Raw genomic sequence first — 13,139 nt, 5'->3', positions numbered from 1 at the left:
GAGCCCTGCATTTTATTGGGCTGCACTGGGTGGTGTGCATTTTTGTGTATATGTGCACAGGCCGACAGGGCCTGGGAATCCTGCTGGCTGACGTGGGATGCTTGTGCTTTGAATGACTACGTGCATTTTTGTTTGCAAAGTGTGGTTGCAGGAGAACAGGCAAGGGAGCCTGCAGACCTACAGTGTGGGAAACCAGTCACCCGGGGGGAGGGCTGGTCCTTGAACCAAATATTGGAGAATAGGTCTTCTTAGCCCAAGTGAAACTGCACTTCACAGGGGGCCCTGTGTTTGTCCGGGATTACTTGATTTCCGAAGCATAGCTCATTCTTCTTTAAAATAAAAAAAGGAACTAATATCCATTTAGCCCTCACTATGTGCCAGGTGTGATGGTCAGTGCTTTACAACTCGACATCATTTAATTGTCAGACTCCAGATGCAGAAGGGACCCCTTTCTCATCTCTGTTCAGCCTGGAGTTAGGTCAAGACAGGCCATGCAACTGGGCCTGAGGAGCTGAGCCGGGTACCGACCCAACTGGCATTTAAAGTTATCTGTGGAACAATCTATTTTTCAATAAAATTATAAATTGTCTCTAGTTCATAAAATGGGATGCTGGCATACTGATCCTGCCCTTGCTTTTGTTTGAAAAAGAAGTGTTTGTCTCTTCATTCCTAACTGAGCTGCTGTGCCCCAGAGACAGGAACTGCTCCTCCAGGTCACAGTAGTGTGATTTCTGGGCTGGGGCTGACAGCTCAGGTATGCTTGCTCAGTTGGCCTTTTATTTCTTTAATTCCTTAGAATTACCTGGCCTCTTTCAAGACACCACCCGCATTACCATGGTAAGTGGCTGCTGAGAAACTGTCAGCGCAATGAGGAGGGCAGGGACCATGGCCTGGCTGACCCGTGTTCAGGGTGTGCATTGAGTTCAGAGGGAGGGAGGTCTGCAAACCTAGCGGCTGCCTTTTCACACCTCTTCTAAGGCTCCTAAAGGCAGAAGGGGTGAAGGGGAACTGGGGCAAATGAGCTCTTAGGCTGGCCTGTGAAGTACAGAGGATCTAGCCACGTGACCTTAGCACACCTCTCCGTTGCACTCCCTCTGCCTCCATCTTCTCATCTGCCTGGTGGCAGTGGTACAGCCCCCATGTTTATGGCTCTGGATCAGGGCTCCATCTCGGGACAGTACAGTGTGTAGGCCACAGCCAGGAGGCTGGAAGTCTGCCCGACTCTGCCCTGAATGCTCTCTCTCCTCATGTGGCTTCTTTTCTATAAAAGGAGGGAATCAGCGTAGTTTGGAGGTCTCCTTTTCTATAAAAGCAGGGAATTAGAGTAATTTTTGATATTGCTATTGTTTTTATCTCTAAATACCAAGATTTTTTGTGTAAGTAGAGGACTAGAAGTAACCTTTTAAGAGGTGAATGGATACTTACTCTTTAGCTATCCAGTCATTCAGCAAATATTTAATGAGGCCCACATGTGTGAGGTACAGAATCATGGAACTTCTAGGGAGCATGATACCTTTCAGGGGAGTATCCCTGTCTCACTTAGTTGGAGTTCCAGGCCTCCAAGGGGGAAGACATTTGCTGAATGACGTTCATTAGATGAAGGAATCAGTGCAAGCACTGTGGTGCAGCTCTTGGCAGTGCCCTGGGGACATGAGAGATCCTTTCCCCAGAGATGATGCCTGTGTAGATGCTAGAACCCAGGGAGAGAGGAAAATGCCACTGTTACTGTGACACTGGGCCAAACCCAGAGGACCCTGAGAAGCTGTGGAGTCTTAATCTTGCCTGTATCCCGTTAGGGGGGACCTGGGGCCAGCTGGGGTGTGGAGCCACAAGCACTGGCCTTTGGACCATAGTCAGGAGCTACATGTTTCCTGCCTGCATGGGCCTGGCTTGGGTTTGAAAGCTGTGGAATCTCAGGCAAATCACTTAACCTCTCTGAACCGGCTCTCTCATCTGCTGAAATACATCACCTTGGGAGTCTCTCTAAGAGGTCATGAGGTGTGATGTGTCTCAGGCACCCAAAGCCAGTACCTCCACTAATTATAAGCTGGCAGTTCAGTTGGTATCTATTACTGCTACATTATTGGAACCCAGGTCTTGAGCAGGGCTTAGAAGAACTTTGATAAGACAGCCTTGCAGGAAGTTGAATCATCTTTGTGCAGTAGTGAAGCAGGACCCAGTGAGTTTGGAAGATTTAGCTGTGGTTGATTTCACCCACTCACCAGCTGTCTGACCTTAGATAATTTTTGCCCTTTCTGAGGCTTAATTTTCTCATCTGGAAAATGGAGATAATTTTTATGCCCAATTTTCTGTATCCACCTGTTAAACAGTTACTGAATGGCTTCTAGGAGCGGGTGTTGAGGGTGCAGGATTAGGACACAGCCCTGTCCATAGTGAGCTCACACCCAGGGGAAATACCATTAAGTATCTTTTTACATTAGCGTATAGTGAAGCACAGAACGCAGCAGGACCCTAGCCCCATCTCTGTAAATGAGGAGGACCTCCTGGGAAGGGGATGGAGGGTGGATGGAATATAACCAAGTAACAGCAGAAAGGAAGCAAGGATTGCCAGGGCAGTGGAAGAAGAAGCAAGTGCAAAGGCCAGGAGCGAGCAGGGAGAGTGGACTGCAGGCATGGCTAGCTGGGCAGACCTTTCTGCAGTGGGACTTTGTGAGGACAGCAGAGGCCAGGAGAGATTTTAAGTGAGAGAGTTGGAGTGACACCAGGCATTTGCATTTTAGGCCCCACTCTGTTTCTGTGCCTCAGTGTGGTTGTATTAGGAGAACAGCCAGAGGAGTTGATTCTTCTCTCCTCTTCCCCCTCCTCTCCCGCTCGTGTGATATCTCCCATTACAGGGGGGACCCCCACGAGGGCCTCTTGTGTCGTGTTCAGCACACAGTGGGTGTGCCATTATCATGTGAGCTTCTCCTGCTTGAATGTAGCTCCTGAAAGGAAATCCCCTGGGCTGAAGTGCAGTTGGGGCAGAGGTAGGGGACCAGGAGGTAAGGCGGGTGTATCTGGGGGTGTGGGGCTACAGCAGCAGGATGTAGGTCAGAGGAAGTTCCTCAGATGGTTTGGCCCCAGCTAGTACTCTGGGGCTTCAGATAGGTCATGGTACCCCCCCCACCCCCATTTCGGAAGACTGTCCTCTCAGGGCCTGGTCTGGAATGCTCTGTGTGAGTTGGCTTCCTTACCTGTGAAATGGGCGTCAGACCCTGGGTGCCACCAGCCTGGTGGAGTTGTAATAAGGACGAGAAGGAGAAGCATAAACCATGACCAAATAACTCAAGAGAGGAGCTTTAGTGCTGCCTTCCAGGCCAGGCCTCAATCTGCAGAGCAGGGAGCACGCTGGTTCCTTTTTCACAGGTGCCCAGGGTCACCTGCAGGCACAGAGTACGTGGATAGAGCCAGAGCTCTGGTATTTTAGGGGCCACACCATGCATGCCCCCAGCATTTGAGAGCCACCAGGGGCTCCTGGGTGCTCAGCAAGATGCAGGTTCTTACTGCAGACCGCAGGAGGATGGAAGGAGCCTCCTGACTGTTTGCCTCCCAGACCCACTGTGGGAAAGGGCACGACACCTCCTGTGGAGATGACCTGTCACTTGGCTGGCTGCTCACTCAGGCGAGGCCAGGACTCCGAAGGGCAGGGACTGTCTGGGTCACACTGCTATCCCTGGGGCCCAATGTAGGGACAGGCACGCAATACACATTTATGAACACATTCTTTCTGCCCCTCGCCTGGATGTCCTGCCTGAGGTACTCCTTGGCCAAGCCTCTGAAGAGGGAGCAGGGGCTGGCGGGTAAGTCTGCCAGGTCGTTGTGCCCAGGTGTGATGGAGGTGCTGCACAGGCAGTGCAGCTGCTGGACCAGCCGGACACAGCCTCCGCACCCTTCATGCTTGTCCATCCAGCCCGCATCTGGCCCCTGGGGCTGTGAGGCAGAGCACAGGATGCAGGTGTTAGGGTCCCCAAGGTCTTGCCTGGTGCTTCTTGTGGCCTGGGGTTTGCCTGGCCAGAGGGGACCAGAAGGCTAATGGGGTACTTTGAGCAGCCAGCTTTCCTCCTCGCCCCTGGCAGGAATGGAGTTAGGGAATGGGGACGTGGCTTGGGCCATGGGGTGGCAGGGGCTGGGCACAGGGAGAGGCAATGACACTGCTGGGGACTGCGGATCAGAGGTGCCAGGAGGGGAGGGAGACTTCTGTTGCCAAAGCGGGCAGTGGTGTGCAGCAGCAGCCCAGTGAGCAGGGATTCAGGCCCTGGGGACAAGGGAGGGTCACGGAGAGGGACATAGGAAGGGGCGTGGGGAGGGACAGGGGAAGAGCTCCCCACTGGGCTGTCCCATGTTCTCCCAGGCCAGGAACAGCGCTGAACACAGGCTTGGGCTGGCTTGGGTGGAGCCAGCTGGGCCACCCACAGGCCCTCCTGCTCCTGGGTGAGTGACTTCCCCAGTTGGGCCCACAGTGGCCCCCACCTCCCGGACACGGTGTGAAGACACCAACGTGGGGAAAGTGGTCAGCACGTGGGAGGTGCACCTGGGCGTCAGCACCAGCTCCCAGCCCAAGGGCCTGTGTGGGTCAGATGAGCTTGGCGAGTTACAGTGGCTCATCAAGGCAGAAAAGGAGAAGGAGGGCCAGGGATGTAGCTCAGCTGCGCCGCTTCTGCAGAGATTGCCCGCCTGTGTGCAGAACTCAGCCTTCCTCCCTCGCCCCTGTCGTCAAGGAAACCGTAAACAGTCCTCACCAACAGAGGAGAGTCCACGGCAGCCCAGACGGGTCAGGGAGGGCTGGCACGCAGCTTCAAGCACACGATAAATCACAGGCCAATTTCCTGGGTGACGACTGAAACCCTTTTTACATGAAAAAGTATCAAATAAATAATGATGGAGAAGACTGAGACGCTCAGAATCACCCTAGCTGAAAATAGGAGTCTTCAAAGAAACTCTGGGCCATTTCCACACCCTTTCCTGGAATGTGCTTGGCACCCTGTGCTCAGGCGGGTAAGCTGAGGATGCCCACCTCGGAGTGGGGCCGTTCCTGATGCTGCGGCCACCGCCCTGGGTCTCTGCCTGGTCCCTGGCCGGCCGCGCTCTGCCCCACCAGCACCCGCCTCCAGCCCCACGTGGCCCGGGCTGCATGAGCAGGATCTTTGTGCAATTTTCAGTCAGGGCTGCGGCCCTCACCTCGCCCTCGGGACCAGCCAGCATCTCTGGCCTGGACTCCAATCCCCACCTGAGAAAATTACTTAATTGGTCTCAGTTTCTGCATCTGTAAAATGGGGGTTAGCAACACTGAGCTCATGTACTTGTTTTGAGAAGAGTGGATACCATTCATAAAGGGCCTGGACATTTAGAGAATGAATTAAATGCTGTGTTTTGCTGTTCTTGTTGGGCAGGCCCGAATGGGGATCTCACATCGGCCAATTAGGAACTCCTTGCCCGGGGCAGGTGCGGTTTTTTCAGTTTCCTGGCAGGAGGAAAGAGACCCGTCTCAGGGCAAGGAGAGGCCAGGCGCCAGCTTCCGGCAAGGCCACTGTGATGATACCTGCAGCTTTTGAACCATTCACCAGCACTGTTTCAAGCACTTTGCACCTTGTAACTCGGTGAATTCTGCAATTGCAGTATGCGAGAGGTCTTATAATGTTCCCTGTCATAAGGAGACTGAGGACCCAGGAGACTGAGCTACATCCGCAGAGTCCCAGGGTTACAAAGTGGGATGTTCCGCACCGCACGAGTGTATGGGGCTCTATGCCAGGCCATGGGGATGCAGCCAGCACCCCTGTACCTGGCCCTCCTCAACCCAGGCAGGCCTCCTCCGGGTTGGGGGCATTCTCTGCATGCGCTTTGTTGTATTTCATATAATCAGAGTCCTCACACACAGTAGGTGCCCAACATTGTTAGTGTCTCTCTTCCTGTGCTTTCTGGTCATGTTTAAGTTGGAGGAGCCGTGTTTGGAGGAGAGAGCATCAGCGGATAGTAGGTGTTCTGCGCTCCTGAGCTCCTCCTCCCTGTACTTAGTGATCCTCTGCCTAAGTAGACTGAAACTGCACACGTCTAAGGTTTAGACCTTTGAATAAAAATAATTGCTTCTGCCTTTAAGAGTTATTGTCCTCACTGTGGGGTTCCCAGAACTGAGGGCGAATTTACTGTACTTATCACTTAATCATTTCCAAAATAGCTTACGACTATAGCATGAAAGGCCCAGAATCCTTCCTCTCCTCCCTTCCCTCTTTGGGGTCCTGAGCTAATTCTTGCTATAAGTGGCCAGCACTGTAGATTTTCCTGCCATGCAAGAGTAAGCTGTCTTTACTTTCACTGCTCTAATGTTATGATCATTTCAAATTTGCCTCCTGCATTTGAACCCTTGAGTTAAAAGTGGGGAAAAAAAGAAGAGGAAAAATATAATGGTTGGAATCAAAAATGTGCAGTGAGTATATTTCCAAAGTAATTTGAAAGAGTTTCAAATTTTAAGTTTAAATCTGGTGGGGTTCTAGGCAGCAAACCCCCAAATTCCCATTGTTCATCATGGCTGTGTCCTGATGGTCAAAACAGCCTTGAGGGAATTCAGTGAAGGAACATGGCAATACTCAGCTGACACCTGCCGCACACCAGCTGCTAATCCCTGACTGTGAGCCAACTGAGAGAAATAGCATGTTAGACAAGAGGAGAGAAGTTCACAGACTTGCCCCAGCAGTGAGTGGCAAGGACTGAGCTGGAAGCCGGGTACAACTCCAGTTCCTGGGTCTGACTTACTGCATCTCTCCATTTTCCCTGCACACCCAGAGGAGCTGGAGACCAGACTCAGGATTCTATATCACCTTAGCTAAGGTTTCTGCCTCTTTTATGATCCTAGATAAACAAAAACTTCACACCCTCTTTTAATGAGTTTCAAATTCAACGTAAATATCATTATTCAAAGCAAATCAAAACAAGGGTGCATTTTCAATATTTTCTCTTTACACAAAGCCTCCTGGAGCTCTGGGTCCTGCCCCTCGCCTCCATCAGCACCTGGACATGTGCCAGGCTCCATTCCCAAGAACCCAGAGAGGACATAGCCAGCACCTGAGCTCAGGTCTGTCTGATTCGAAGTGGGCTGCCTTATCTGGACACGTGCTCACCTCTCAGCCCGGTTTCCCATCACAGGCCAGCTTGGGGCCTACATTTTTGATGGACTGTGCCAGCCTGCCAGGCCTTTGCACAGCCCGTTTCTCTACCTGGAGTGCCTTGGCTCCCATCCTCTCATGGCCTGGTGAGCCCCTGTTCATGTTTCAGTCAGCTAAAATATGACTTCTTCCATGAAGATCTTCTGAACTTCTACCTGCATCAAATGAAGGGAACTGACTCCTGTCGCATGCCTGCCTGTGTAGACTCAGCTGCTGGCATTTGCTAGCACTTTAATGTTGTTCACCAATCTGTCTCAATCAGCTGTGATCTCCTTGAGCATCTCTACACACACACACACACAGACACACACACACACACACACACACACACACACAGGCAGTGCCACAGTCAGATATTTTAATGGCGTTGAGTCTGTGTCTAAGCTGCAACCTCTCAAAGACTTCTGTCTTCTATTGGAGCAATAGGGATCCACTGCAAAGTTTGGGGTAGAATTTCTTGAACTTCAGGTAACACAGATGATTGCTCAAGGGACTGTAGCTACAGATCTCGCAGTCTCCAAGCTTTTGCTCTCATTATCTCTCCCTGAAAGTATTTTATTCCATAAACAAGAGGAAGGTAAGTTTGACTCCTTCATTCTTTGTTTACATATATGGTCTTTCCAGTGGTTGCTATCCACTAGGCACTATTTTGGGTGTCATGAATATAGCAGTGAACTAGCCAGACCAAGTATCTTCTCTCATGGAGGTGACTTCCTCCTGGAGGAGGACAGATAAGTAAAGAATAAACATGGCACTTCAGGTAGTAAGAAATGTTAGGAAGGAAGCTGAAGGCCATCGGAAAAACAAGTTTGGTGAAGGATGGCAAATCTCGTAGACTGTGAAGTGAGGAAAGGTGCTTGGAATGAGTGGTATTTGGCAGAGCCCCGGATGCAGTGTGGAGGAAGCCAGGTGAAGAGCAGGGGGAAGTGTGTTCTGAGCAGGTGGAGTGTCGAGGGCCAGACCCTGTTGGGGAAGGCCCTGTGCACACGAGAGAACAGCAGGAGGGTAGCTTCACCTTGATCCTGGTGGGGCCCCAGCAGTGCCTTGGCACTTAACAGCATCCCAAGCCCCAGAATAGCTGCTAGCACTGGCCATGGAAGGCCCGCCAGAGCATCTCCCCTTCCCCAAACAGCAGGAAGGAATCCCACAGAAATTGGTGCAGCCGGACTTTATCTGACACAATCAGGCAGAATCAAAGGGAATGACCCGGAAGTTCTCCTGTCTCAGGCCGCCTCACGCAGGTAGTACTCACTGTGCTGTCCTGACTAAGGGGACACAGACAGGTGGGAGACAGTTAGGGACCTGGGCCTCCAGAACATACTTCCAACCTCTTGGCTTTGGGGGTGGATAAATACATGGTTTACTTTAAAAGCCTAGGTCATTCTGCCTTCTTTCTCACCTCCTTGCAAAGCTGGGTGACCTTCAGCATGCTCCTTAACCTCTCTGAGCCTCACTTCTCTCCTAGAACACTTAACAGTTCGCCAGCCTAGATGTCTCCCCCACTCTGCCCTGTCTTTTTGAGCCCTTACCTACACCTACAAGGTCCTGAAGCAGTGAGGGTGGTAACTTCTGTTTTGCAGCACCCAGACCAACTCTGGACAAAGCAGGACAGGGTTGGCGTTCTTGCTAAGTCATCGAGCCTTTACTTGGCTCATTTAATCCCCGTAATTATAGGATCTTAGTGTGGAAACCTTGAATTCATTTGCAGCAGAGCAATGTTATTTGTTTAGGAATGGCAGAGAACCTTAGGACAGCCAGGGAGGGGGAAATGCATGAGCCAGGGTTTATGTAAGATGTGAGACTGTTGGAGGCGGGATTGACTATTGGATCTTTTTTGCTTTATTGGCAAAACAGGCTTAAGTGTCTGAGAGAGTTGCAAGTTTCAGCATCAAGATGTGGTGGTGGCCTTAGCAGGTGACCCGGGGGCTATCATGGGGAATCTTTTAGGGACAGGGCCTCTCCCAAGTGATGGGCAGCCTCACCCAAGTTTGGTGCTGAGGAAATAAGCGAACAGTGTGCTCCATGCATGTCACAAGGTAGAGAGGGAATGTGTATGCTCTTCTGGGGCCTGTGATTGAGTCCCCATTCTGCCCCTGGGACACATCCTCTACCCTCTGGGTTGCATTTCCTTGTCTGCAAAGTGGGAGGGTTGGACCTGTGCAGCTCCTTGGGTGAGACCTCTGCTGCGATGCATGAGCCCCTGCTGGGTACTTCCGGTGACACCTGGGGAGGGCGGCCAAGTCCGGCAGACTCTGCAGCAGCTACTGTGACCTCAGGGAAGTAGCATAACCTCTCTGAGGCCTCTATGCTCTCATCCACACATGGAGACAATGCTTGCCCCTCCAAGTTCATAGAGTCAACGAGACCATGGATGAGAAAGCATCTTGTATGTTATAAAGCGCCACAAGAGCAATAGGAATTATTGTTTCCTTCTCGCTTGTCCTCTTGCTCATTATGTATTGCTAGTCCCTGAGAAAACCTCGGGAGTAGGCATGTTCGCCCTCTCCTCATTCGGGGGCTGCTAGGGCGGAGCACCCCTGTTGAGTCAGAGAGGCCTCTGCTCAGATCCCCCATCTCCTCTCTGTTAGCTGCTGTGTTGTCCTGGGTGAGATGCCTGCACTCTCTGAACACTGTCTGAGAACTCGGAACAGTGAGGCCCACCTCGAGGGTGCCGTGGTGAGATTCCACCAGGAAAGCATGTGTATGGCGTCCAACACGGCGTCTGCTTGGTAAATTCAACAGTGCCCCTCGCTTTTCTTGCCAGTCCTCCTCCCGCTTGGGTCTTAAGTGGGGTGGTGTGTAGCTCTGCTCCACTCCTAAAGCTCCCTGTCTCAGGCTGAGCGGAAGCATGTGGAGAAGCAGGACCTTCTCTCTTCGTGAGGCTGTGTGCTCCTGAAGGACAGCATGTGTGGCTGGGTCCTGAAAGGACATACTCTCCCAGGCACAGGGCTAAGGGGAATGGGCAGATTCCAGGCTGCACAGGTTGCTTTTGCTGTCTCCCTACTACTTCCTGGTACTAGGACGCTGGGTGGGTCATGTGCCGACTGTGAGACTCAATTCCCCCCTCTGACGAATGATCCAATAGACATGCACAGATGCGCGTGCTTTGGGGTTGCTGGGAAGATGGAGATCACGCTTGTGAAGTGGGACCACAGACCAGCATACTGTGGGCCATAGTTGGTGGCCACCGACCAGCCACCCCCTTCATTCCCTTCCATCCCCGAGAACAGGTCTCTCACTGGTCTCAGGGTTGGAAAGCGTTCCCAAAAGTGGGATATCTAGGGGAGGCCGTGGGGATATTTCATCCCTGTCCCTCCAGTCAGGGGGTACAATATCCACCAGCACTGGATGTGCCACTCCCATGCACACTCGCCAAGGACACACTGTTCAGAATTGCCATGCACAGTGGCAATAAAGAAAGACAAACTCATTCACTTTTGTTTCCTTTTTAAAGTTTGCAATAGATAACACACCTATTGCTGCAGCCAGGTGGGCACTCCTGTCCTTCTACCCTGGGTTCACCACTGGTGCCCAGATAGGGGTAAAGGTATGTGGGGCAGGGGCACACGGCTGGGAGGCCGATGCAGTCACAGGCCATGAGAGGCCTATGGCGGCGGGGCTCCGTGGCCTGCAGAGCACTGCAAGAGCCACCACCCGCCCTGGGAGCTGAGGTCACCACTTCCGGGGGACAGTCAGGAGGACAAGTGTCCAGGCTGGCCTTGCAGGGCACACAGGAACTTCCCAAACCCTCTTGAGCCCTGTCCTGCCGCATGCATGCTGCTTTCCTGCAGCCCCAGGCAGGAGTTTTGTTGGGACCGAGACAGCAGGGCACATTACAGGGAATGACTTCAAATCCAGCCTCCTTGCGCCTCCTGGAGAAGGCTCCAGCCTGCTGCTCGGGTCTGAGTCCAGTGTTTGGTGGAACTGGGCCTTGGCTCGAGGCCCTTAGGATATTTCTCAGGGAAAGCCCTTGGCCCAATAAGTCTATTTGTTTTTTTTCTTTTCTTTGGAAACTATTGTGGTGTCTGTGAAAACAAAGGGTCTGGATTCTGTTCAGGAAAAATATAACCGACAAACAAATAGCCTTGGAAACTCTGTGCCTTGCCCTTGGGTGGAGCAGGGGAGCTCCACCCCCCACAGCTCCAGCGGGAGCCGCCCTGTCCCTCTGGAGCCCTCTCCAGCTGCCCAAGGGCAGTGGCTGCCTCTCTCCCTCCCTGCTGCTTGGCTCCCAGGTCTGCTCGAGGATCCTGTGCTGCCCAGTGTCCTTCCCTCCTGTCTGTGCGTCCTGCAGCATTCCCTGAGAACCAGTCCCAGCAGCTCCCCTGGGTTCCCATTTCCCCAGATGATTAGCTGCTCCCATGTGAGGACACTCCGGGTAATTTCAATTTTAAATATTCCTCCCTCTCTACAGATAGCAATCCTTGATCTTATCTTAAAATATATAAAATGGCAGGCAATTCCAAAGCCCTTGCTGGGAGCCAGGCAGTCCACATGCAGAGTGTTAAGGATAGGAATTAGCACAAGGTAAGTGGTCAACAAATGCCACTATTATTATCCTTACTAAATATCAGTTCTCTCATGGCACTTGCAGCAGATCTGACTTGCAGTGTGCATTGTCGCTGTTAGGGTACAAGTCTGTGAGCCCCTCCAGGACAGGGACCGTGTCTGGTATCTCCGAGTGCATGCCTCCCACAGGCCATTCCCGAGTGGACACTGGTCATTACAGTGCAGAGGTTCATTTCTAGACCTCTCACTTCCCTCGGGAGCACTGGACCGGGATTCTGTCCCACCTACCTATTACTTTGTGGCCTTGGGCAGATCAGTCGTCTTCTCTGAACCCCAAATGCTTATTTTCCAAAATGAGCATGTAGCCCCTAACTTGCCTTCCTCTCAGATTTGCCTTGAGCACCAGGTGAACTCAAATAGGATGGGATCGTGGGAGTTAAAAAGCACCTCAGGTGTGCAGGATGTAGCTCCAGTTGGCAAACCACAATTTGCCATTTTTGCTTCTTGACAGAGTTAAAAAAAATGTAGTTCCTCAATGTTTGGGATATTTCTTCACCTCAAAGGATGCATCTGAGTTGGATATAGTGGTGCATCCCTGTAACTCTGGGAGGCTGAGGCAGGTGGATCTCAAGTTTGATCCCAGTCTAGATAACTTAGTAACTTAAACGACCCTGTCTGAAAATACAAAAAATAAAGAGCTGGTGCAAAAGTCCTGGGTTCAATCTCCAGTACAAAAAAAGAAAAAAAAATGCATTCAAGGCAGCAACCCCAACCTTTCAAAAGAATTTTTAAAAGGTTTTGGATTTTATCACTTGCCTGCTTTAAATCTCTGACCTTCAATTTCACAGTCACACTTCCTTTAAGGAAATGTCCTGAGAGAACTGCAGTCATACTGGGCGTGGAGGTGCATACCTGTATTTCCAGTACTCTGAGAGGCTGATGCAGGAGGATTGCAAGTTGGAGCCCAGCCTGGGCAATTTAGCAAGATCCTGTCTCAAAATAAAAAATAGAAAAAGGGCTGGGGATGTAGCTCAGTGCAAATCTTGGGTGCAGTCCCCAATATTGTACCAGAAAAAAAAAGAGCTGCAATCTGTCATAGTACTTGTTGCTTGGTATTATTTAATTCAAGAGGTGAGAAGCGAGGGGCGGGGATAAGGAAGGACAGAAAGAGGTGTAAGACCTGATCTTACTGTTAGAGAGCCTGCAGTATAGTTAGGGAGGCAGGGCTAAGTCCTGTACTTGTGGGCAAGTTTTATGATCTGAAAAGGAGAGTGTATTAGCTTTTCTGTTGCCGGATACAGCACTCTACACAACTTAAAGGAGGACAGATTCAATTTAGCTCAGGGTTTACAGAGCTTGGGGGGATTTAGTCCATGGTCAGCTGGCTTCAAGTGGAAACATGGTGGAGCAAAGATGCTTGGCTCATGGTGGCCAGGGAGCAGAAGAGGGGAACGGGCAGAGAGGAATGAGGAGAGT

The 13,139-nt window shown here is 51.5% G+C and overlaps 1 long non-coding RNA gene across 1 annotated transcript in view; it reads left to right on the top strand.

Annotated features, from left to right (window-relative positions):
• LOC110346677 (uncharacterized) overlaps positions 1-13,139 on the top strand; it is a 35,962-nt gene that overhangs the window by 1,987 nt on the left and 20,836 nt on the right. Inside the window, exon 3 of the long non-coding RNA XR_002390864.2 lies at positions 797-837. This is a non-coding gene — a long non-coding RNA (uncharacterized LOC110346677). The remainder of the gene's footprint in view (positions 1-796; positions 838-13,139) is intronic.

This window comes from Heterocephalus glaber, unplaced genomic scaffold, assembly GCF_053883595.1.
Source record: "Heterocephalus glaber isolate CG9 unplaced genomic scaffold, H.glaber_assembly_v1.0 deba00001447, whole genome shotgun sequence".
Lineage (NCBI taxonomy): Eukaryota > Metazoa > Chordata > Mammalia > Rodentia > Bathyergidae > Heterocephalus > Heterocephalus glaber.
The sequence above is the reverse complement of the archived record's forward strand: the minus strand, read 5'-3'. Positions and strand labels throughout refer to the sequence as shown.